Genomic DNA, 8,390 nt, shown 5'->3' on the forward strand with positions numbered 1-8,390 from the left:
GAGAGGTGTAAAATATGATCAAAATTATTCACATGTAGTTAAGTCATTGAACTAATTTTATGTTGCCTCAGCATATATGGAACACTAGTTATTAAAATCTGTATTCCATAAGGCAGTATGGATAATATTATGAAAGGCACACTGAAAACCATTTTCTTATTTGGTACGTTTTCAGGTGCCTGCTTGCTATTTTCATATAATTATCTAATACTGGCAGGAATACATGGTTTAGCTTCCTATTTTTGTTTCTTTCAAGAGTCATTCACTAAAAAAAAGTTATCATGTATATTTCACATACATACCCATGTGCACATATAATAGATTTCAAAGGTACATCCATTTTTTGCTTCAACAATTTTATAATCTCAGAAAGGGAACATTTGTATCAAATTACCAAGATGTTATTTTTCATCAGTGCTTTGGGTGGGTAAACGGCTAAATCCCGCAGGATGCTGTAACTGATTTATAAACTTTGGGGAGAGGTACACTTAGACTTTACCTCTCTAAAATTGTAGTTTTGAGACTCCAGTGAGGTAATGTATGTTCAAGTGTGTTGAATGAAAAGTATAGTATAACATTCTTTTAATAACCTCTGGATCCAGTGGCAGTGCCTATCTATACTTAAATTAATCAAGGGAATTGCTTCCAAGTTTGTGATAATACTGTGGAGAGAAGGGAGAAGCATGGTTAATAAAAGTATAGAATACATATTTTATGAAAAATATTCAAAAAATAATTAAAAAAACATTGTTAAGTAGGAGCAGACTTACTGCCTTAAAACATAATTTAAGTCTATGTTCTAAAGGAAATTGAGTTCATTTAAATTGATCATAAGATGAGAGTATTTTAAAGACGAAAATTTTGTATCTGATTTTGGTAATAAGAGAAAATAAAAAATGTACATCCTGGTTTAAAATAAAAGTTGACATGGTCAAAGCAGTCATTTTATTTTAACTAGGTAAAACAATATTGACTTTTAAATTGATATATTAAAAGAAGAATTTTACCTTCATATATTTTACCTTCATTTTTCAGTATGAAAAAGTCTTGCTTCCTCACAAAAAAAGTAAAATAACCTTGATAAAATTAATTGATCAACATAGATTCATTAGTCACTTATTTTGGGTTATTCTCATCATCCACCCTTTTCTAACCCCTTAGTTTTCTGCTAACAAACCTGCGTAAAATAAAGCATAAGATACGTATTTTCCCTCAGTCTCAAATTTGAATTTTAAGCATGTTCAGAACTCAAAGAACCAATTAAAGACATGCTAACAATGGCACAGTATATTGTTGGTTTTGTGCTCATTTTCATTTGCAGACCCCAAAGCAAAGATAGATTAAAAAGACACAAACACATTCAAAAACTACACCAAGAACAAAAATGATAGATTTCGCTGTGAGCCAGTAATATAATCAGAAATGTGAAGAAATTAGTGAGGTTGAAGGCATAGGACTGAAGTGCTCTGGGTTTTGAAGCCACAGAAGCATTAATATTCCAGGCCACCTGTATGGTAATGGGTGTAAACAGGAGGATTGTTGATGATCAGAACCAGGCCTGTGGTTTGCAGTTTATATATAGAGTGACTTACAGTATGCTGCTTGTAAAACAAGACTCCAAAAACATGCTGGCCACTTCTGTCTGGGAAACTACTACCTGGAGGCAGGGTTGGGAAAAAAAGTGGAAGGAAGAATTCAAATTCCCTAAACTGAACCAAGTGACACACTGCATTCTGAATATTCAATGTCCCCAATATCACCATGGGGCAGGAACTCAGAAAACAGAATCTTTAGGTTCTTGAGGAAATCTTTTAAAGTTCTTGAGGAATACTAGAGACAGTTGAGAAACTATCCATGATACAAAAAAAAAAAAAAAAAAAGGAGAGTTGGGTTGGGAAAAACAAAATACATTCCAAATCTCTAAAATACAAAATAGATACCAAACTGAAAATAATCTGAAGAGCCTAGATTTTGAAACATATAAAGAAACTATTTATTTATTTATTTATTTATTTATTTATTTACACTGGCATTGAACCTAGGGGTCTCTATCGCTGAACTATCTCTCTAGCCTTTTATATTTTATTTATTTATTTATTTTCACAAATAGGACTGTTTATTAGTCACTATTAAAAATTTGAATTTTAAACAGATTCTTGAATTGGTGGTTCATATCCATCAGCTCGTTCAACTTTAGCACCTGTCTCATCTCCTGTAGCTTTTCCAGAACTACTACCTTCACCGTGAAGCTCCATGAGTTTTCCCAATTCAGACTTGGGCTTCTTCAGCATTTTTACTTTTCTCACAAAGACATCATGAAGAAGATAAATCAATTGGAAAGCCTTCTCTATGTCTTTCCCAATGCTGTCTGGAATCAGTTTATTGACCACTTCTTTCAAGTCATTTGTCTGCACTTCCCGGGTCATGATTTCCATCATCTTCTTTTTTTTTTTTAATTTTTTATTGTTGGCTGTTCAAAACATTACATAGTTCTTCATATATCATATTTCACACTTTGATTCAAGTGGGTTATGAGGTCCCATTTTTACCCCATATACAGATTGCAGAATCACATCAGTTACACATCCATTGATTTACATATTGCCATACTAGTGTCTGTTGTGTTCTGCTACCTTTCCTATCCTCTACTATCCCCCCTCCCCTCCCCTCCCCTCCCCTCTTCTCTCTCTGCCCCCTCTACTGACATTCATTTGTCCCCCTTGTATTATTTTTCCCTTTCCCCTCACTTCCTCTTGTATGTACTTTTGTATAACTCTGAGGGTCTCCTTCCATTTCCATGCAATTTCCCTTCTCTCTCCCTTTCCCTCCCACCTCTCATCCCTGTTAAATGTTAATCTTCTTCTCATGCTCTTCGACCCTACTCTGTTCTTAGTTACTCTCCTTATATCAAAGAAGACATTTGGCATTTGTTTTTTAGGGATTGGCTAGCTTCACTTAGCATAATCTGCTCTAATGCCATCCATTTCCCTGTAAATTCTATGATTTTGTCATTTTTTAATGCAGAGTAATACTCCATTGTGTATAAATGCCACATTTTTTTTATCCGTTCATCTATTGAAGGGCATCTAGGTTGGTTCCACAGTCTTGCTATTGTGAATTGTGCTGCTATGAACATCGATGTAGCAGTGTCCCTGTAGCATGCTCTTTTTAGGTCTTTAGGGAATAGACCGAGAAGGGGAATAGCTGGGTCAAATGGTGGCTCCATTCCCAGCTTTCCAAGAAATCTCCATACTGCTTTCCAAATTGGCTGCACCAATTTGCAATCCCACCAGCAATGTACAAGTGTACTCTTTTCCTCACATCCTTGCCAGCACTTGTTGTTGTTTGACTTCATAATGGCTGCCAATCTAACTGGAGTGAGATGGTATCTTAGGGTGGTTTTGATTTGCATTTCTCTGACTACTAGAGATGGTGATCATTTTTTCATGTACTTGTTGATTGATTGTATGTCCTCCTCTGAGAAGTGTCTGTTCAGGTCCTTGGCCCATTTGTTGATTGGGTTGTTTGTTCTCTTTGTCTAATTTTTTGAGTTCTTTGTATACTCTGGATATTAGGGCTCTATCTGAAGTGTGAGGAGTAAAGATTTGTTCCCAGGATGTAGGCTCTCTATTTACCTCTCTTATTGTTTCTTTTGCTGAGAAAAAACTTTTTAGTTTGAGTATGTCCCATTTGTTGATTCTAGTTATTAACTTTTGTGCTATGGGTGTCCTATTGAGGAATTTGGAGCCCGACCCCACCGTATGTAGATCGTAGCCAACTTTTTCTTCTATCAGACAGCGTGTCTCTGATTTGATATCAAGCTCCTTGATCCATTTTGAATTAACTTTTGTGCATGGCGAGAGAAAGGGATTCAGTTTCATTTTGTTGCATATGGTTTTCCAGTTTTCCCAGCACCATTTGTTGAAGATGCTATCCTTCCTCCATTGCATGCTTTTAGCCCCATTATCAAATATAAGATAGTTGTAGTTTTGTGGATTGGTTTCTGTGTCCTCTATTCTGTACCATTGGTCCACCCGCCTGTTTTGGTACCAGTACCTTGCTGTTTTTGTTACTATTGCTCTGTAGTATAGTTTGAAGTCTGGTATCGCTATACCGCCTGATTCACACTTCCTGCTTAGCATTGTTTTTGCTATTCTGGGTCTTTTATTTTTCCATATGAATTTCATGATTGCTTTCTCTATTTCTACAAGAAATGCCGTTGGGATTTTGATTGGCATTGCATTAAACCTATAGAGAACTTTTGGTAATATCGCCATTTTGATGATGTTAGTTCTGCCTATCCATGAACAGGGTATATTTTTCCATCTTCTAAGATCTTCTTCTATTTCTCTCTTTAGGGTTCTGTAGTTTTCATTGTATAAGTCTTTCACCTCTTTTGTTAGGTTGATTCCCAAGTATTTTATTTTTTTTGAAGATATTGTGAATGGAGTGGCTGTCCTCATTTCCATTTCAGAGGATTTGTCGCTGATATACAGGAATGCCTTTGATTTATGCGTGTTGATTTTATATCCTGCCACTTTGCTGAATTCATTTATTAGCTCTAATAGTTTCTTTGTAGATCCTTTTGGGTCTGCTAGGTATAGAATCATGTCATCTGCAAATAGTGATAATTTAAGTTCTTCTTTTCCTATTTTGATGCCTTTAATTTCTTTTGTCTGTTTAATTGCTCTGGCCAGTGTTTCAAGAACTATGTTGAACAGAAGTGGTGAGAGAGGGCATCCCTGTCTTGTTCCAGATTTTAGAGGGAATGCCTTCAATTTTTCTCCATTCAGAATTCCATCATCTTCTTCTGGGTTTGGCGGACCTCTGGTGCTGAACTTAGGAAGTCTTCCGTATCTGATTGCTGAGGTTTTTAGTAAAACCAACACAGAATAGATGCAGCAAATATCCATCGGTAGTCTTGACATCAACATGAGCCTTGATCATCGTCTGCCATTTTTTGGCCATGGAACACATTTTGTCAGTAAGATCCATGCCATGGAAGTTGGTCAGGCAGTTTTTTCCCTGAACGCCCTCAGTAATTAGCTTGAACTTCCTAAACGCAACTTCATCATTCTGAAGATCAGCAAGACTCACTTCAAACCCCTGACCCTTGAGGCCATCAGATGCAATTTTGGTTTCCTGAATCCTGGTAACTAATGTTTTTCCAATATTTCTTACATAGAACATTGCCGGTGCTTTCACATCATACCAATCTTTCTTAGAAAATGTATCAACCACTTTCTTCTTGGCTCCCTTCTTGCCGCCTTTTGTAAGGTGCTTGTTCTTGCCTACCACCATGGTACTGCTCAGAAAGCCAAAAGGTCCTTTTTATTTTTTTGAGACAGGACCTTGCTAAGTTGCTGAAGCCCATTTCTAACTTGTGATCATCCTGTCTCAACTTCCCAAGTGGCTGGGATTATGGGCATATACCACCAGCAAAAATCTTTACTATGAATGAGGATTGTAAGAAACATAAACCAGCAGGGTATGCAATAATTTCAGAGGAAATTAGTCTTATGAAATAATATGGCAGCAAATTTAATATGTTTGTTTAGAATGTTTTGAGCCAGTCTAAAAGGAACAATCTAAAAGGAACAAAATGTTATAAGATAAAAATAGGCAGAAATAAAATAAAAATTTGGATCATAAACAAGAAAATAAAGAATACAAGAAAAGAAAAAAAAATGTTGTTTCTGAGATTTAAAAGAGTAGATAACATAAACACTTATTTAGACATGTGTGAAGGAATGATAGTGAATTGGAACGAAGTACTGATAGATGCACCCAGAATGCAGTTCAACAAATAAAAAACTATTAAATATCATGTAGGTCTGATGATAAATCTTCAGGGTATACCTACGAGGAGTGCCAGAGAAAGATGGAAAAGCAATGATGGAGATGCAATCTTTGAAGAAACAATAGCTACAAATTTCCCCAAGTTGAAGAAAACTATGAAATATTGATAAATGTAGTTTGAATATTTAAAAACTTTAAATTCCATATCTAGACACATAGTTAACCTATATAATTTTATTACAAAGATTAAAATACAACAGACACTAGTATGGCAGTATGTATAAACGTGGATGTGTAACCAATGTGATCTGGCAATCTGTACACGTGGTAAAAATGGGAGTTCATAACCCACTTGAATCAAATGTATGAAATATGATATGACAAGATCATTGTAATGTTTTGAGCAACCAATAAAAAAAGAGACAAAAAAGATTAAAATGTCAAAGAAATAGCAGGAAAAAAGGTATGGATTATAATCAAAGACATTAAAATAAAATGCTTATAGAATCTGCCTACATAATAAAAAGTTCCAGAAAAGAGTACAGGCAAGCCTTCAAATTGGTGAGCAAAAAGCTATGATGCATCTAAGGAACCAGCCATTCAAGTATAAATGTAACATTTTCAGAAATAGAAAGTTAAAGAGTATTTTACCCAAAGACTTCATTAAAAAAGAAAGAATTAATTCAAAGAAATCTGTGGAATAATAAAACAATAGTGAGGTTAGAAATTTAAAATAGCTTTTAGTAAATTTAATTAAATTTTGACTGAAAATACAATTAAATTTTTATGTTAATCAAAATACAATTAAAACTAGATGAGAAGGCAATATTTTAGGGTTACACATTGATTAATTAAAATATGCCAAGCTCCTTGTATTGTTCAGGAAGGAAATAAAAATAATGGTTCAGACACTAATATAAAAACTTACTTTTTGAGAATGTATGTAAAAAATCTAAAAGTAATCATTGAAAGAATGGCTTACAAACAGCACAAGGGGAACAGGAATACACAGAAAACTTTTATCAATTCAATGACAGACAAGAAAGTAACAAAAATAGAAAAAGAGAAAAATAAATAACAAAGTATAAAATCAGGTGAGAAAGCTAAGCCAACATATATTAATAATCACATGTGCATAAATGCATTTAACTTAACTATTAAGTCGGAGATAAATGGATTAAAAAATTAAAATGTATGTTGCTTGTGAGACACATGTAAAATAAGATCACACAGAAAATATAAAATTAAAGGAATAAAAACCATAACAGTTGTCTAATAACCAAAACAAAGGAACAAACACCTGTTGATTGAATATGGAGTCTGAAAACAGATGCACACATATAAGTTAATTTGACTTGTAATGTTAATAATAAAGGTAATAATGATGATAATAGTGGCCAGTGTTATTGTGTGCATATCATGTGCCAGTCTTTATAAATGCATTAAATGCATCAGCTGATTTAACACTCAAGAAAACCGTAAGGACCTTAAAAGCCATATTAAATTACTATGATATTTCAGTTCATCTGAATGGGCAACCCTGCCTTTAGATTTTATTATTTAAATTATGATAAGGATCTCTTTCAACAAATTCAGACTGACAGTCTGATAGAAAACTAATTTATGTATATAAACAGGAAAGATACAAATAAGAAGAAATTTAAGAAGCTGCTAAATCTAAGAAAAGGAATTCATTTCTTTACTAATTAAAACAAGAATTTAGTGCTTCATTCTCATCAGTTTGACAAAAAAGTTTGAAGTCTGAAAATAAGACAGTTGGCAAGACTTCAAAGAAACATGTAGTTTCACACAATGTGGTAAAAGAATGAATTGGTATAGCCACTCTGGAATGGGTACAGAGTCATTTTACTTTATCCACTATAAAGTATTGTCATTTGTAGGAATAAACCCTAGAGAGATGTTTGTACACTTATAACAGAGGATGTATATATAAGATTGCCTATAAAATGAACATTTTTATTAGAAAATTATTGAAATTAATTTGATGTGAATAGATCTCAAATGTATGATGTTGCCATGTATAATGGATAAAGAAATAAGTAATGATAAAGTAGGATGCTGTTTACAAAGGTATGCAAATTGACATTGTGTATTTTCAGTGATGATAGATATTAAAAATATAAAATCATGAATGGCAAATATGAAACAAATTTAGGGAATTAGTTATGTCTGGGGAGAGAATTCAAGTAATATAGAAACTTCAATTTTATTTGTAATGCTTTATCTTTTAAAATAATGTGAAACATACACATGAAAATGTTAAATTATGTTGAAGCTGAATAATGACTGTAGATATTTGTTAAACCATTCTTTATAAGGTATAGCATATTTGAAGCACTTTATAATACCTTATAATATATAATGTATTCTTTGGGAAGCCATCTGTGAATTACTTGAGGATCCTCTCTCTGTATGGTAGCCAAGGAGATTTAGGGGTGGCATAACGAACTGTCTGTGGCTCTTCCAATAGACTGGAATAATAACAGTAGATTTCCCAATGCACATGACCTTTATTTCCGCTCTGCTAGAAGATACCTCTTAGTAGCTCCAGAGATGGGCATAACCCCTTG

The 8,390-nt window shown here is 33.8% G+C and overlaps 1 pseudogene; it reads right to left on the bottom strand.

Moving 5' to 3' along the window:
* Nucleotides 1-2,128: 2,128 nt before the first annotated feature.
* LOC114083531 (small ribosomal subunit protein eS1-like) lies at nucleotides 2,129-5,301 on the bottom strand (annotated as a pseudogene).
* Nucleotides 5,302-8,390: the final 3,089 nt, after the last annotated feature.

This window comes from Marmota flaviventris, chromosome 11 (assembly GCF_047511675.1).
Source record: "Marmota flaviventris isolate mMarFla1 chromosome 11, mMarFla1.hap1, whole genome shotgun sequence".
Taxonomy (NCBI): Eukaryota; Metazoa; Chordata; class Mammalia; order Rodentia; family Sciuridae; genus Marmota; species Marmota flaviventris.